The sequence below is a fragment of the Scylla paramamosain genome, chromosome 1 (genome assembly GCF_035594125.1).
Source record: "Scylla paramamosain isolate STU-SP2022 chromosome 1, ASM3559412v1, whole genome shotgun sequence".
Classification (NCBI taxonomy): Eukaryota; Metazoa; Arthropoda; class Malacostraca; order Decapoda; family Portunidae; genus Scylla; species Scylla paramamosain.
In genome coordinates this window covers 38,380,193-38,397,296 of record NC_087151.1, presented here as the reverse complement: position 1 = coordinate 38,397,296, position 17,104 = coordinate 38,380,193, and the positions used below count along the sequence as shown (strand labels likewise).

General features: G+C 41.2%; 1 protein-coding gene across 10 annotated transcripts in view; it reads left to right on the top strand.

The window, feature by feature from the left end:
* LOC135105136 (uncharacterized) overlaps positions 1–17,104 on the top strand; it is a 405,375-nt gene that overhangs the window by 127,119 nt on the left and 261,152 nt on the right. For 2 of the 10 annotated variants that reach the window (XR_010270737.1, XR_010270731.1), the window contains one exon: positions 2,154–3,314. The exons of 4 other annotated variants lie outside the window; for them this stretch is intronic. The gene's annotated coding sequence lies outside the window, so the exon portion shown is untranslated. Of the gene's footprint in view, positions 1–2,153; positions 3,316–5,117; positions 5,372–17,104 lie in introns of those variants that run through there. 4 more of the 10 variants (XR_010270733.1, XR_010270727.1, XR_010270732.1 and 1 more) reach the window with 4 other exon arrangements.

Sequence of the window (17,104 nt, the reverse complement as noted above, 5' to 3'; positions counted from 1 at the left end):
GCACCATCCAGTTGTTGCTCGCCGCTGGAAATTTGTGACAATGAAACGCGCCTCTTCTTTATTTTCCGCCTCACTTACTGTATAATGGTCGTGTTGTTCCTGACGTTCATGCCGATACTGTTGATTAGCCCCACATCGGCCTTTCCAAGTATCTTTGGCGTTAACTTTTTCACTACGATATCCAAGAATTCACATCGCTGAAATCACTTAAGAACATAAGAACATAAGAAAATAAGACAAGCTGCAAGAATCTATCAAGCCTACGAAACATATCCACCTATTTCCGCCAATCACCAAACATCTCATCCATAAATTTGTTTAAATTTCTTTTAAAGCTTTCTAATGACTCGGCGCTAACAACCTCATTACGAAGTCCATTCATCTTCACTTAGTATGTACGAGCATCTACAAGAAGGAGAAAAGGGATTAAAAATAGAATTTCCAATGGCTAGCCAGTATAGGATTTAAAACTAGCTATTGAATGAAGAACAGAAACTGTTTAGAAGGGTTTATAATTAAGGAGCAAGGTGTCGAGTAACAGTGAAATGGCTAAAATTGGTGTGTTAGATTTTCTAGTTGTGTCTGAACGAAAAGAGATGGTTCAGAATGGTTTGTGATTATGGGACAAAGTGTCAAATGGTAGTGAATGGGTTAACGTTGCTGATTGATGAATGAACTGGGTTTGATGATCTGAATAGACTCATTTGTAGTAAGACAAGTTTGTATCCGTTAATTTAAACGTTTTCCCAATATTTTCTTGAATCGTTAAAAGATTGCTCTTCTTACAAGAAGAATATAAGTCTATTAGAATCAAGACAAAAGAAAATAACTAAAAGGATACAAGGGATGAGCGGTATTCCTTACGAAAGGAGACTGAAGCTTTTAAATTTTCATTCCTTAGAGAGGCGTAGGTTAAGAAGAGACCTGATAGAGGTCTTTAAGTGGTATAGGGGATATAACAAGAGTGACTTAAGCAAGTTTCACGGGATCAGTAATCAGTATAGAACAAGAAATAATGGATTCGATCTTGAAAAAAGTTAGATTTGAATAAGAGATATGGAAGGATTGGCTCTCAAATAGAGTAGCAGATGAACCGGTAATCGGTAATCAGATTGTTACTGGTGAATCAATAGGAAGCTTTAAAAGAAGATTAGACAAATGTGTGATTGGTAATCACAGGTGGAATTAGGTCATATAGTGACTGACTGCCACGTATTGGCCTGATGGCTTCGTTCAGCTTCCGTTATTTTCTGAGGTTCCTATGTTCTTTAGCAGATCATTCAGTCACTCAATGAAGTAATCACAGTTAAGTCTTTCAGCCCCTTTAATGTACATTCTACATTACCTTGATGGCTGATATTAGTAGAGACAAGATCTTACAAAACTACAAAATAAAGGTCAAACTAGATTACATTCACGTACGTTGTTATTTAGTCCACTTTATATGAACCTGGACAGTGAAGTTCGTGTCTTAAAAATAAGTGGTGAATTTTCTGTCAGCTTATTCCCTTATCTATTTATCCCTGTGTGGTTCTGACCGCTTTGGAGAAAAAAATGTAAGGGAGGGAAAAGAACGCAGAGGTGCTCAGCTGGGTCGCCTAAGTATAGCTAATACTCCTCCCCTTGGTAGCAACTGGGAAAGCGAAAGAAATACTGTTTTTTTCTCTTTGTGGGTGCAGTACTGCAAGATTTTCCAACGTGAACACACAACATGTGGCATAACAATTCTCTTCTTCATTCAGTATTTCTTCCTGCCTACCACTAAGACCGTTCTTAAAGAGGGATATCCAAACACCTCAAAAACTAAATTTCTCTCTCTCTCTCTCTCTCTCTCTCTCTCTCTCTCTCTCTCTCTCTCTCTCTCTCTCTCTCTCTCTCTCTCTCTCTCTCTCTCTCTCTCTCTCTCTCTCTCTCTCTCTCTCTCTCTCTATATATATATATATATGTTATTTTCTTTTTGGGAACGGCATTTGATTGAGCTTGTCCCCCTTACTCCATCATTGATTCAGTCAGCCTATTTATCTACTTATATCTTTATTTATTCTCTCTATTAATTTTCCTGCCATTATATAATCATGTGTACCTCCAGTACGTATTTATTTATCTTCAACATCTTGCCCGGATATCTTCTGGAACTGCCGTGCTTGCGCCAGGGATGACTTGGCAGCCAGTCTCCGTGCCGCTCCAGCTGGTGGGGCGCATCACCAGCCTATCAACAAGTTACAGAGGCAAACTTCCACACGTGACGCTCGTTTCCTGTCCACTGGGCCGGCTTTTGATGGAGCGCCCGATGGAATTCGCTCCTTCCATCAACCATGAGACAAATTCAGCCGACGACACGTAAAGGTCAATTATAAACACAGCTGCTGGGCGGAAGAGGGAAAAATAAAGTAAGGTGGCTGGCTGCAGCAGTGTTTGTGTTGTAATTCTGTGGTCGCTTCAAGGTGTGCTGGTGACGAAATGGACATGAATCGTTGCTCCATTAACCGCGCGGACACGCTCCCCGGCGATGGCCGGCAGCAAGATGGATGGTTGGCGAGCTGAAGTAAGGGACGGAGGGTGAGACAGGAGAGCTGGAGAGAGTGAGAGGGAGGATGAAAGGTGTGCCGTGGGAGTGGAAAATTACTTCGTTGAGAGAGAGAGAGAGAGAGAGAGAGAGAGAGAGAGAGAGAGAGAGAGAGAGAGAGAGAGAGAGAGAGAGAGAGATAGACGGACAGACAGCCAGAAACCAAAGCATCTCTAAATAAAAGAAATAAGGATATATATTGGTTCTTTTGAAAATCATTAATTTGCTGGAGGGCGAAAAGAAAATAAAAATTATGAAAATACTTACCAAGACCATAAAAAATGCTGTTTTTTTTTATGCTGGTATTACCAGCATAAAAAAAATTTAAAATATTGTAATGTAATTCTTCCTTAACTGAAAACACAAGAAGAGGAAGCAGTACTGACCTTGAAAACCATTACAGATGACATGAAACACGTAATAACATTGAACTCAGACATCATGAAATCGGACAGAGAAGGAAATAAATACGTGTAACTAGAAAGATCTCTGAAGTAAAAAGCACCAGGTTCGTAAGCTTAGAAAAAGGAAGACATTATAATGGAGGAAAAGGAAAGGTAAAAATATTATAGAAGAAATTAATGAATTAAATAGGTACGCACTCGTAACTTTCAAAGACTTATTTACTCCGATTTTTCTTTGATGATTAAGAAATGTTCTGTAGTCACCTCACATACGCCGAGGATTAAGAAATGTTCTGTAGTCACCTCACATACGCCCAAGGCTCCGGATATTAATGAAGCAGAATTCGCATGAAAATATAGTACTATATTCGTCTTTTGGTGGATGCGAGATTGTGTGTGGATAAAAGTTGCAGGGGAGAGAGAGAGAGAGAGAGAGAGAGAGAGAGAGAGAGAGAGAGAGAGAGAGAGAGAGAGAGAGAGAGAGAGCGAGAAATTTTGCGGAAGATTGTTTCAAGAGGATCGACTGTGAGACCTGAGAGTAATGAACAGTGTATTGCGCACTCTCTCTCTCTCTCTCTCTCTCTCTCTCTCTCTCTCTCTCTCTCTCTCTCTCTCTCTCTCTCTCTCTCTCTCTCTCTCTCTCCTTCAACCTTCCTTTTTAGCCAAATTAATAGGATTTGCATGCTACGAGATAAATACGATTAAATTCTGTACTATCTCAGATTTCACATGAGGAAGCCACTTTGTCTGTCTGTCTGTCAGCCAGTCTTTTTTTTCCGTTTGTTTGTCTCTGGATGTCTGTCTGGCTGTCTGTCTGTTTGTCTATGTTTGTCTGTCTGTTACTGTGTGTTTGTCTCAGAATGTTTCTCTCTCTCTCTCTCTCTCTCTCTCTCTCTCTCTCTCTCTCTCTCTCTCTCTCTCTCTCTCTCTCTCTCTCTCTGATCCATTCGGACGCGAGGGAACGTCAGAAGCTCAGCGTCTGGTGACCGTCGTGTGAAATAATTGAATTTTCTCTGGTGGGGTCCGGGTCGCGCAAATGACGAGGACAGAGGAGGAAAGGAGTCATCAGTGGGAGTCCAGAGAGGACAAAGTGTGCGGCCAAGATAAGAAATGTATTTGGTGAGTGAAAGAAAAGTGTGTGTATGTTTGCTGTAGATAATTGGATGCACTACAATTTGGAGTAGAAGATTAAGGAAACTACATTAGACTAAAAGAAGTAAGATCAAACAAGAAATTTACAGCTACATGATGGAGTCGTCAAAAAAAAAAAAAAAAAAAAAAAAATCTCTCGGCCACTACAGAACTGGACTAGACTGGACTGGATCGCGAGTTGCCATCTATTGTTTGTAGAATTAAATGGTGATCGTGAGAACAAAGCAAATGGTAAAGAATAGAAGGAATAAGAGATAAGATGCGGAAAAAAAAACAGAAAATGAATAGATAACAGAATGGTTTGATTATACTACTGATCGCCATTCTTTGAGGTAAGATACCGAATTATGATACACAGACAAGGGAATATCTGGCTGGTGCACAACTCGCTATTCCTGGGAAAAAAAATAAAAAATAAAATATCATATATATATATATATATATATATATATATATATATATATATATATATATATATATATATATATATATATATATATATATATATATATATATATATATATATTATATAGTGAAGGACGTAAGCTACTGTCTGCCTTACAGATATTCAGGAATACAGATATTACAGATATATAGGAAATTCAAAACTAATCATTACTACTTTTTTTAGGATTTACAATGCCGAGTTGCACGCGACGAACGAATCTTTAAAGTGATTTTCATTTTAGCTGATTTTTTTTTCTTGTATTTGTACAGAAATGAGGAGAGAAGATGAATTTTTTCCTGTGGCGACCAGTCAGAGAGAGAGAGAGAGAGAGAGAGAGAGAGAGAGAGAGAGAGAGAGAGAGAGAGAGAGAGAGAGAGGAAGGCAGTCGCACACGTGGCATAAAGGAGAAATATTAACGAAGCGATTGAGGAAGTGGTTGTGTTCTTGCGTGTTCCTCGCCCTCTGTTGCTCTGTGTTGGGGAAAAGCAGGAGGGGAAGAAAGGGGGCAGTTAAAAACCGTCGTTCCTTTCCATGTCCCACCTCTCAGACCTCCCGCTGCGTCAGGAGACCACTGCGGCTCCTGTCATGTCCACGCGTTAGAATGAAGAGGGAGGGAGGAGGAGGAGACAGGAGGAGGAGGACAAGGAGGGCGAGGAGGAAGAAACTACATTTTTCATGATTTGGGTTAACTGCATCATATATTTTTTCTGCTATTTTATATAAAAAATAATGATAAGATAAATAAATAAATAAATAAATAAGAAAATCCTGAACCATTCGCTGTTTCCATTTTCTCAAAATTTACATACTCGTAGAGACTTTTTAATCTGTTGTCTTGTATTTATTTATGTACTTATTTATTTACCTGTTTGCTTGCCTTTAGTATTTGGCATGTTGTATCATGGGTAAAAAGATACGTAAAAAAAAAAAAAAATGCTCCTTCCAAGAAAGTTGAACAAGGAAAAGTCTTCCATGTACAATGTATTTTCTTTTATTTTTCTTTACCTCCTAAACAAAAAATGCATGAGAACTGTATCAGCTATTCCTGTTTGTTTTCTCAAGATTTACAACTCTATTACTTGAGTCTATCGTCTTCAATGGCTTTGTGTTCGCCGAGTCTGAGAGAAATCTGAGGGAAAGAGAATGATATACGTCTTGTTTTCCGGGCGATGTCTCGCGCGGATCTGGTCTGGTGGACTTTGCCTCCTCCAATCTGAGGCGTCACATTGAGAAGGCTGACTAAGATGTAAGAGAGAAAGAGATCCGTTGCAAGAATTATTTTGGTTTGTGTGTGTTAGTTTTCTGATTGCTTGTCCTAGTGCATCATAAAAACACTAAAAAATTTATACGAAGGCGGCGTGAACTGGTCATGAAAGGCTGACTAAGGCGTAAGGAAGAAAGATATTTCCTACGAGACTTGAACTCCCTGAATATATACTAGAGATACTTCTGTAATTCCCAGCCTTCGTGCTTCATTAAAACACTGAAAATTTTATATGAAGGCGGGGTCAACTGGTCACGAGAGGCGTCACAGTGAGAAGGCTGACTAAGGCATAAGGAAGAAAGAGATCTGAAAGACTAATTTCGGTTGTCTGAATAGATACTGGATTTATTTTTCTGATTCCTTGTCTGAGTGCATTATGGAAACGCTGGGAGTTTTATCTGAAGGCAGGATAAATTGGCCATAAGGAACTTTCTCCGGGGATGGAACCACCGGGGAAACACTCTGGGAAATGCAAGTAAGACGCCTTTACCCATCAGACCAAGGTAAACACCAAGGCACCACTGGATTTCTGTCTGCCTTCACTATCCTGCTGGTACACTCTTATTTAAAATAACTGAGATTCATTGCATTTTTTTTATATTGTCTTCATAAAACCTATCAATGCAGAAGGTTCACATGAAACTTAACTTTTGTTTTTCGTATTGAGTTTGTCAAAACCGATTTACTGATTTCTATTCTTTAAATTAGCGTTTTTATAAGCTTCAGTGGGAATTAATTATTTTGTTTTTGACTGAAATTTGATGTAAAAAGAAGCACTTTGTTAATCTGTATCAATATTTCTTGGTCAGAATCTACAACATAACTAGTTCAGGTTGCAGAAGAAAATTAAATACAAGAAGTTGCTCACTGTGTTCATCAGACAAACATCCTGTGTAAGATCGCGGAAGATTTCACGGCACTGAATTTCCAAACTTTTATTAGATTAATAGTAATAGTAAATTTGCGTATGACAAAAAGATAGGTAGATCAATTAGGTCAGATTCGAATGCCATCGCCTTGCAGGCACACATGGATAGGATGAACAAATGGACAGACAGATGGCAAATGCAGTTTGGTGTTAACAAATGCAAAGTACCTAACGTAGGTAGAAGAAACCCACACAGTAAGTACACAATAAAACAATGAAACTCTGGTAAGTTCAGGGAACGAAAAAGATTTAGGATTTTATAGTTAGTTCTGATCTCCGTCTAAGAAAACAATGCATAGAGATCAGAAATAGGACAAATAGGGTATTAGGATCAATTATTATGAGTGTTAAAAGCAGAAGTCCCAAAGTAATATTAAAGTTATATCTGGCGCTGGTCAGACCTCATCTAGACTACGCTGTTCAGTTTTGGTCCCCATATTGCAGGAAATCTATTAGAATCAGTACAAAAGAGAATGACTAAAAGGATACAGGAGATGAGGGGTATTCCTTATGAAACGAGACTGAAGGTATTAAATTTACATTCCTTAGAGAGACGTAGGTTAAGAGGGAACCTGATAGAAGTCTTCAAGTGGTATAGGGGTTAACAAAAAACTCAGGATCAGTAATCATGATAGAACAAGAATAAATGGGTTCAAGCTTGAAAAATTTACGTTCAAGAAAGATAGGAAGGAATCGGTTCTCAAACAGAGTGGTAGATGAATAGAATGAACTCAGTAATCAAGTTGTTAGTGCTGAGTAATTAAGGAACTTAAAAAAATTAAACAAATTTATGGATGGGGATGATAAGTGGAAATAGGTAGGTATGTTTCATACAGGGACTGCCACGTGTAGGCCTGATGGTTTCTTGGAGCTTCCCTTATTTTCTTATTTTCTTATGTTCTTAAATTATCAAAATACATAACTTTGAACCACGAGATGTCATAAAATTAAATGGCAGACACAAAAACGGCACAAAGAACAACAAACATCAACAGACCATATCTCTAAAGATGGTCACATCTGAAATTAGACAAGAGGAAGGAGTGGTTGCAGCTCATGGAGGAGGCAGCCAAAACCTCTTTGTAGCGAGTTTGCGGTAAAGTGCTGCCAGAAAGCTTTCCGCCGCTGGGAGGAAGAGCTCTCTAGGGCTCGGAAGTGGTGCGGGAAGGAGGCGAGACGCTTACACTCGGCCTTGTGTACCAAGGAGGATTGGGCGGCGGTTTAGATCTAATCCTGTTTCTGTGCTGACTCGTCTCGCGAGGGTCTGTCTCTCTCTTTTGCTTAGTCTTGCGCTTATTTGCTCAGATGGAGGTGGTGTGTGTGTGTGTGTGTGTGTATGTGTGTGTGTGTGTGAAAGAGAGAGAGAGAGAGAGAGAGAGAGAGAGAGAGAGAAAGAGAGAGAGAGAGAGAGAGAGAGAGAGAGAGAGAGAGAGAGAGAGAGAGAGAGAGAGAGAGAGAGAGAGAGAGAGAGAGAGAGAGAGGAGGATTGGAGTTTGTATTGTCTGCGAAGATAAATATTGAAGTGGCAATTATATTTCAAAATTTTGTGCTTCGGAGTTTGTTTTGGAGTACATCGTCTGTGACGAGAAAAGATTGATTGGGTAATTATGTTTGAAGGCTTTGCTTTTCTTCACTGTGATATTTTTTGCATAATATTTTCAATATGTATTAATAATTATAGGAATTGTATACTATGAGTGATTTGTTTTATTTGGGAAAATAAGTTGTGGATTTCGACTGGTGTAAGATGGAACTTTGGTGGTGTGACGTGGATGGGTGGAAGGCAGCGGACTTAACAGTGGAGGCAGCTGACGGGTATCAGGTCTTCTCTGGGTCTGTACTTGGCGCCGAGCAAACGCAGGCTGTGTGCCGAATAGGAGGTGATTCTCGATAGAGCTGATTAGCGTCCAGTGAAAGATTATGGGAGGTAACGTGTAAGTACTTTACTGTTATTTATAACACAAATATTTTCATGTCTTGTAGTGCATTGTGTGTTTTATCTTCTGTAGCCGTGTATGTTATCAATGCGTGTTGTTTTGCTGGTTTGTAGGGAACAATCGATTTTATGCCGAGCATACTGTGACACTGCAAGTTGAAACACTTTAAATAAATGGTTCTGCAGCACCCTTCCTGACTTCACTGCACATGCAACAGAACTGCAGGTTTGCAAGAGAAAAAACTGTGCTTGTGCGCGTGTGTGCGTGAGAGAGAGAGAGAGAGAGAGAGAGAGAGAGAGAGAGAGAGAGAGAGAGAGAGAGAGAGAGGAGAGAGAGAGAGAGTTGGGAGTTGGAGGTTTACAAAAGAAAAAGTGTATCTTGACATCGCGGCCAAATTGATGTCGCGGTTTTTTAGTGTCCACGTCACACGAGGAGGGCGAGAAGTTTGGATCCAACAGCAGCAGCAGCAGCAACGGCAGCGCGTTCCGCAGTGTGGGAAGGAGGGACGTAAAGGATAATATAATTAATCTCTAAAGTTTTCAGTAGCATTAATATTTTAGTGTGGGAAATTAATGACCGTTTAACTCTAAGTTCTGTTTAGGATTCATTAATTGAGTAAAAAGAAACAAAATGACTATTTATTATTTGATGATTACATAAAACAACAATGATATGGGATTGAGTGACTGAACAGAAAAAAAAGAAAGAAAAGAGCAACTATTCAACTTAATGCTAATGTAAAGAATACTGACTCAGAATTAATCGACTCAGTAGGAAAAAAAGAAAAAGAGCAACTGTTTGAAATTTGATGGTAAAGTAAAGAAAACGGATTTAGAACATTTGACCAAGTAGTGAAAAAAAAAAAAATTTAATAGTTTGTGAATAATAAGGATTGAAGATTCACTGACTGAGTAAAAGAAAAAAAAAAAAAACTAACTCCATGGTTACGAGTGACTGACCCTTCCTTGTCAGTGTAATGGTAACGTGATGCCACAAAATGTACCATCCTATTCTTTCAACCAGTGTGTATGAAGAAGAGTGACCGCGTGCATTCACATCCCTACGTAATTTCCATCTCTAATTTCAACTTGTCAATTTCAATTACAACTCTGACTAAAAATTATCCTTTGCCTTTAATTACAAACTCCTTAAACTGTGCCAGGACGAAACTGCGCGGGGTTCAAAGGGGCGTGCTCGAATGGGGGCCGGTGGTGGTGGTGGTGATGGTGGTGGTGGTGGTGGTGGTGGTGGTCCTTTCTAGTGATCGCCAGCAGCAAGGCTCATAACACTTCTAGTAATATGCATGTCAACGTACTTTGGTTCTTCTCTTAATGCTGCTTTGTCATTTTGCCTGTTTCGTTTAGTCTTTGTGCGTGCGTCTCTCTCTCTCTCTCTCTCTCTCTCTCTCTCTCTCTCTCTCTCTCTCTCTCTCTCTCTCTCTCTCTCTCTCTCTCTCTCTCTCTCTCTCTCTCTCTCTCTCTCTCCTCTCTCTCTCTCTCTCTCTCTCTCTCTCTCTCTCTCTCTCTCTCTCTTTGTCTATTTCTTCCTGAAACTTCTCTGTGTTTGACACTCTTCATTTCCCTTTTTTTTTTTTTTTTTTTTTTTATTTACCTTTCTCTGTATATGCACTTTCCTGCATTTTCGCTTGTCTGTATATGTATGCCTGTGTGTCTGTCTATCTGTTTATTTATTTATCTTTTCTTACGTTACCATCACCATGTGCACTCAAGCTATCGGAACTGCTGCTGCATATATTATCATACAAGACTGGCTTAAAATAATAAATAAAATAAAATAAAAAAAATTAAAAAAAAAGCTGCTTGTTCCCCCATTCAGAGTTTTGTCCCTGTGAGTCAGTTCTCTGAATCTGACTTGTTTGTTTATCTTCGTCTGTTTGTGTATATGTTTTATTCACTCGCCTGTGTATCTGTGTTTATCTATGTGTGTGCCTATAAAAGTGTATCTTCCTCTCTTCCTGTCACTCTACATACCACTGCGTTTATAAATTTAAGAAGACTATATAACATTTTTCTACACCTACACACTCTTTTACTGACAGAATTCATTACGTGACTAAATGCACGTATGTTTAGTGTGACGTAAAGTGTATTGTTATCCTTTAAACCTTTCACTGCTACTCGGTACATCTTTCCTTAATCACTAATCACTCTGGGACATTTATTCTCGTTCTACAGCCACTTCTAAACCTGATACTGGCTAGAAATTGAAAATCTGTTAATTTTCATCTCTTTCCTTCTTGTGAATGCTTATAAAAATTTCATACATTGCATTCAGTGCTGTCAGTTGTTACATATCGCTGTGAAAGGGGTTATATGTCTTTCTAAAACGCAAATACCAATAAAACAGTTTTTGGAAACAATATTTTTTGCCGCGTGGACGAGGTTTTCATGTAGGACGATGGCGAAGGAGTGTCGGGTTCTGAGGCAAGGGTGGAGGAAGGACAGTTTTTGTATCCTGGAGGGGGACAAGTGAAGGTTTCATGTCGTGGGAAGCGCATCTGGTGTCGGGAAGGTTTTGCATGGAGTGAGGCGGAGGAGGAAGAGGATGATAAGGAGTGTAGCGTGTGGTAAGCAAAGGAGAAGTGTGCGTATGTGTGTATCCCTAGAAAAGAAAGAACAGAGAGCACTGGCTTGGAAAGGGTTAGCTCGGTGCCTAATTAACTGGGGAAAGAGGGTCGAGGACAGCAGGAGGAGGAATGCTGAGGTCTAACAAAGGTTGAGAATGCTGGAAAAAGGTAAATGCACGACGAGGAAGACGAAGAGAGAGAAGCGTGTGGTCCCGCAGAGAGGAAAGGACGGAGAGTGCAAGGTTTGGAGAGCGTTGGCGGTTACCAGGGAGAAGTGGAGGTAAGAGGGAGAGCTGGGGGGTTCAAGGAGGGGCTGGAGAGGCGAGGGACCAGGGGTGAAGTGCCTAGAGGTGATCAGGGACAGAAGGAGGGGGAGAAGGAAGGTAGAAGGGAGGGGATGGAGGGGCAGAGGGGCGAGACAGTGCAGTGTGTAATTCTAGCATAATGGCGGCCAGCACGACCTGCCCGGGGCGGCTAAGCGGTCTTAACGGAGCCGGAAGATGGCAGGGCCGCGAGCTGGCACACCGGCTGGCTTGGTAGGAAGAGGAGGAGGAGGAAGGGAAGTAACCTGAAGGGGGAGTCAGATTGTAGGTGCCTTGCGGGCCACGAGGACGGAAATTACGCACCATGACCCACACAATGAGGACGGTACACAGCCCTGGAGTGCACGCGAGGGCGGCGCGGAAGGTGGACTAAATCTTCCTAATGGAGCACTGAGTGGAGCCACACTCGGGGCTGCGAGGCGGCGATAAGAACACGGCAGTGATAAGCGCGATGACGAGGATACTTGAGCCGGGTTGACGGGAAGCTGAGGGAGAGAATGGGAGAAGCAAGATTGAAGGGAAAGATGAAAGGAAAATATGAAAGAAAAGTAAATAATAAAATCGTTGAGGTGTTGCAGGTTTAAGGAGGCGGTGGGTGCAGTCAGGTGGCCGCTTGACGGGAAGATAACGGAGAGAATGAGAGAAATAAGATTGAAAGGAAAGATGAAAAGAAACTGAAAGAAAAGGAAGAACTGAAGTGTTAAAGATTAAGGCAGCGGTAGAAACAGGACAGTCGAGCCCTTGACAGAAAAGCAAGGCGGAGGATGAAAGAAGCAAGACTGAAGAGAAAGATGAAAGGAAAATATAAAAGAAAAGTAAATAATACAAGCGTCGAGGTGAAGAGTTAAGTGAACGACGAGAGGCGGACAGGTGGGCGATTGATGGAAAAGTATAGCAAAAAATGAGTGAAATAAGAAAGAAAAAAAAAATGACAAAAAATGCTGCAAGGTTAAGGAGGCGGGGAAAGAGAGGAGTTAGACTGAAGGAAACGATGAAAATAAAATAAAAAGAAAAAAAAAGTTTAAGAGAGCAGTGAAAACAGACAGATGAGCGCTTGAAGTGAAGTAAAACATATAGAAAATTAAATAAGACTCAAACGAAAGACTAAAAGAAACTAAAAAAAAAAAAATGAGGCTTTGAAGGCGTTGGGGCGTTGAGGGAGTGGCGGGTGGCGGGGCGGCAGGTGAGGTAGCCCTGACTGACTTGTCAATAGCACACCGGCAGGTAATTATCCCGTCGCTTAATTCCCTAAATAGATCAACCGAGCTCTCCCGCTGAGGCTATTAATTGCATTTTCTACTGGACGGATTACCAGAGAAATTGGGAGGTGATAGTTTCGATTTTTCTTCATTTTGTGGGACGACTCTCTCTCTCTCTCTCTCTCTCTCTCTCTCTCTCTCTCTCTCTCTCTCTCTCTCTCATCTCTCTCTCTCTCTCTCTCTCTCTCTCTCTCTCTCTCTCTCTCTCTCTCTCTCTCTCTCTCTCTCTCTCTCTCTCTCTCTCTCTCTCAGGACTGGTATGATTTGCAGCCATATCAGAAATCGGTAATACGTTGATCTGCAGTTACAATTCCTAGCCATGCATTAAGTTGCCGAGACGAGGCGAGCTTGAGTACACGTCTGCTGAGAGATACGCCATAGAAACGCGAACCACCTCTCTCTCTCTCTCTCTCTCTCTCTCTCTCTCTCTCTCTCTCTCTCTCTCTCTCTCTCTCTCACTCTCTCTCCTCTCTCTCTCTCTCTCTCTCTCTCCGTCATTTATGGGTAAAGAAGCTTGGCTGATTCGATATTATTAGTGCAGGATTACGGAAATGGGTCGAGTCCATTAAGGGCTTAGTTCTCGAGGCCCTGATGATGGCGTTCGGAGTCACCTATCATCAGACGGATGCTCTTCCCGCCCCCTCCCGTCCACTCATCTTCCCCTCGGCCCGCTGTCACCATCTGCTCGTCTGATATTTTAGTATACCCAAACATTCCAGCGTCTTATTGTACTTTTTCAAACAGCCTACAGTGGAAGCTATTAGGGGTTTTCAAGGTTATTTTGAAGGTCTCATTGAAAGTTATTGCAGTTTTCAAGGGAATTTTCAAGGTTCTAATGAAGGTTATGTGGGTTTCCAAGAGTACTTTCATGGTTTTTATTAGTAAATGTGAAGAATTTTTAAGGGTATTTTCAAGGTTTTAGTGGGCATTTTTTTTTTTTCAAGAATATTTTCATGGTTCTAATGAATGTTGTTGTGGTTTTTAAGGATACTTTAATTGTTTTAGTGGAAGTTATAATGGGTTTTCAAAGGTGTTTTCAAGCTTTTAGCGGAAGTTATTGAGGTTTTCAGGAATATTTTCATGATTGTAGTGGAAGATATTTAGGGTTTTGAAGGGTAATTTGATAGTTTTAGGGGAAGTTGTTGAATGTCTCTAAGAATATTTTCATGGTTTTAGTGATGGTTTAAACTACCAATTCGAAAGACACCCATGGGAAGGCGAGTTATCATTTCTGTGGATTTTGGAAATTTGTCCGTATGAGCAATTAGAAAACAGGCTCCGATTATTATTATTTTTTTTTTTACTTTTCAGTGTTTCTTAACAGGCTCCGAGGTTATTGAGACTGAGATTATTTAGAGTGTATTTATGGATTTAACAATAGCTGAACTCTTTAACAACTATAGTCTTACTTTGCTTTCATTTAGAGCACTGTAAAAAATTAAATTGGACAACAACAAAAAAAAAAAAAAAAAGAAGAAAGACCTGATAACTTAATTTTATCTTTGCTACGGAACTACTGACGAAATTCCAGCCAGCAAACGGCAGCAGATATGTTTGCCCTCAAGAGGTCGTTTATGATAATCTGTACTCTCTAAAGTAAAGGGAAGAGGAGGAAACGAAATTAAGGAAGAGAAGGAGGAAAAGAATGAAACAATAAGAAATATGATTATAGAGGAAAACCAGAAGAAATATAAGAAGAAAAGGCAAACGGAAAGAAGAAGGATGAAGTGGAAAAAAAGGAGGAAGAGGAGGAGGAGGAAGAGGAGGAGGAGGAGGAGGGGGAGGAGGGAGAGAAGGAGGAGGAGGAGGAGGAGGAGGAGGAGGAGGAGGAGGAGGAGGATAAAGAAAACCAAAGCAGCAGGAAAAGTTGGAAGATTTTCACCGATTTTTCGTTAAGTCCAAGTCACTAAAATCCAAAATTTACGGCCACACATAACCTCAATTTAGCCACACCGTAGCGTAGCCCTCCCTTTCCACAGATTCTTTTAACCCGGTGCTGAATACTTTACATAACATGAAAGGTGCCTGCTGCTTCCTGCACCAGACACCCGCTTGTATCATTCCTTCCTTCAGCTGTCACTTGCACCTGAGAGAGGCGCAGCTGGTGTTCTTTTGGCTTCTCTTGTCATGTTGATTTTTAAGCGACCAGGCGCTGAGCTGTGGTAGTTCTTACAAATCTGTCTTGTCCAGTGTTCAAAGGGTGGTAAGAAGAACACAAGGGGTTGTATTCTTTAGCATTTAGTTCTCTCATTATCACTGTTTTCAAAGGCCACAGGGATTATTAGTCTGAATCTAATGCGTGTTTTTCTTGTTGATCGTGCAAAGAAGAAAAGGGAAGCTGCAGGAAGCCGTCAGACCTACACGTGGCAGAATGTCACAACTATCGCAACAAACATGAAAACACTCCTGGAAATCCTGGTAACTTCCACTTCCTTAGTCTGCTGGAAATAGCCAAGAGAAAAGACGCTGGAACGTTTGGGAATATTGTTCGTGTTTGTGGTGTAAACTTTCTTGGTATTGATTCAGAATTAGCTCACAAGGGCTGTCTTCAAGTCCTTGGGGGAGGCAGATGTGGTGTTCACCTGAAAGCCCTTAGTTATTTGATCTATCTTTCACTTTGAGGTTGTAAGGCTGCCTTATACGAGTATAACGCACTTTACGGATGTGATTCGAAATTAAACAGCAACTCGAATTGCCCAGAAACTTTAATTTTAATAATATGCATATTTTTCATAACTTTTCATAACTGTTATAATATGATCTCAAAAAATGTATAGACTATCATATCTTCAATAAAATATCTTCCTCAGTAAACTGAAACTGTTTTGAGATTATGTCGCTAGCTTAATGTTGTGTGTGGTGAACTAAAAACTATACCTATTGTGTGTTGAATCCAAACAAGTCGATTATTTTATTTATCTAACTCTTCCATCATTCTTCGCCTCTCACGCAAGTCCACTCCACCTTTGTTAATTACCCTTTATTATCCCCATAGGTTTTCCCCACTTTCATTTTCTTTCCACATATCCTTTTTTCTCCTCTACAATGACGTTAACATGTTCTCCCCTCTCTGTTCGTCTTCTCGTGACTGGCTGCCTTCCCTTTCTCTTTTCACCCTTTTCTACCTCTTTGTGGCTGTTGAGGGTGAGAGATGGGGCACTGGGGAGAGAAGGAAGGGGAAGGAGTGGTAGTATATGAGGTAAGAGAGATGGTATGGAGGAGATGATGGAGAAAGAGGAGGAAGAGGAAAAGGAAAAGGAGGTGGTGGAGACAGGGAAGAAGGCGGGAGTGGTGGGGAATGGAAGAAGGCATATAAAGGGAGGGAAGACGGGTGTTGGAATAGCACGTGGAGGAGGAGGAGGAGAAGGAGGAGGAGGAGGAGGAGGAGGAGGAGGAGGGAGAAAGGCGAATGTTGGAGAGGGGAAGAAGGGATATACGTGAGGGAGGAGGAAGAGGAGGAGGAAAAGGGAGAGAGGCAAATGATGTAGGGAGGAAGTTAAGAGGGATGTAGGTGGACGAAAGGTGGAAGGCTGGGATGGAGGCTCCCGCAGCATCCTGGACTTGGAAAATGCGACTCCATTAACTAAAGCTGGTCTCTCTCTCTCTCTCTCTCTCTCTCTCTCTCTCTCTCTCTCTCTCTCTCTCTCTCTCTCTCTCTCTCTCTCTCTCTCTCTCTCTCTCTCTCTCTCTCTCTCTCTCTCTCTCTCTCTCTCTCTCTCTCTCTCTCTCTCTCTCTCTCTCTCTCTCTCTCTCTCTCTCTCTCTCTCTCAATCCACTTCCCACCTTATTCCTCCCTCCCTCAGCTCCTTCCCCCTCCCTCTGGCCCTCACACGCGCCACTCTCCTCGATTGTTATACTATTAAGGCCCCTTTGCTCGCCTTTACTCAGTCTCTATGTAAAGGAGTAGTTTCCGTCTACTGTGCATCTCTTACCGAGGTGTCGCAAGGCTGGGCAAGGTCGGGCTGTGCATTACTTTCACAGGGAAGCTTTTGGTCGTAGATTTTTTGTTTTCTTTTTTTCCTCGTCCCAAGAGCAGCAATTTCCACGCTCCCTGAGGCCACTTGTCATTGTGTACGAGGTTGTAAGTTGGTGAATTTAGAGATACGTGGTTTTGTGGGAATGGTGTGTGTGTGTGTGTGTGTGTGTATTTATTTTGCTTCCTCCCTCTCGCTCTCCCTCTCCCTCTTTTATTTGTTTAACTGTACTGCGTTCTCTGCTGCTTTTTTTTTTTTCCTC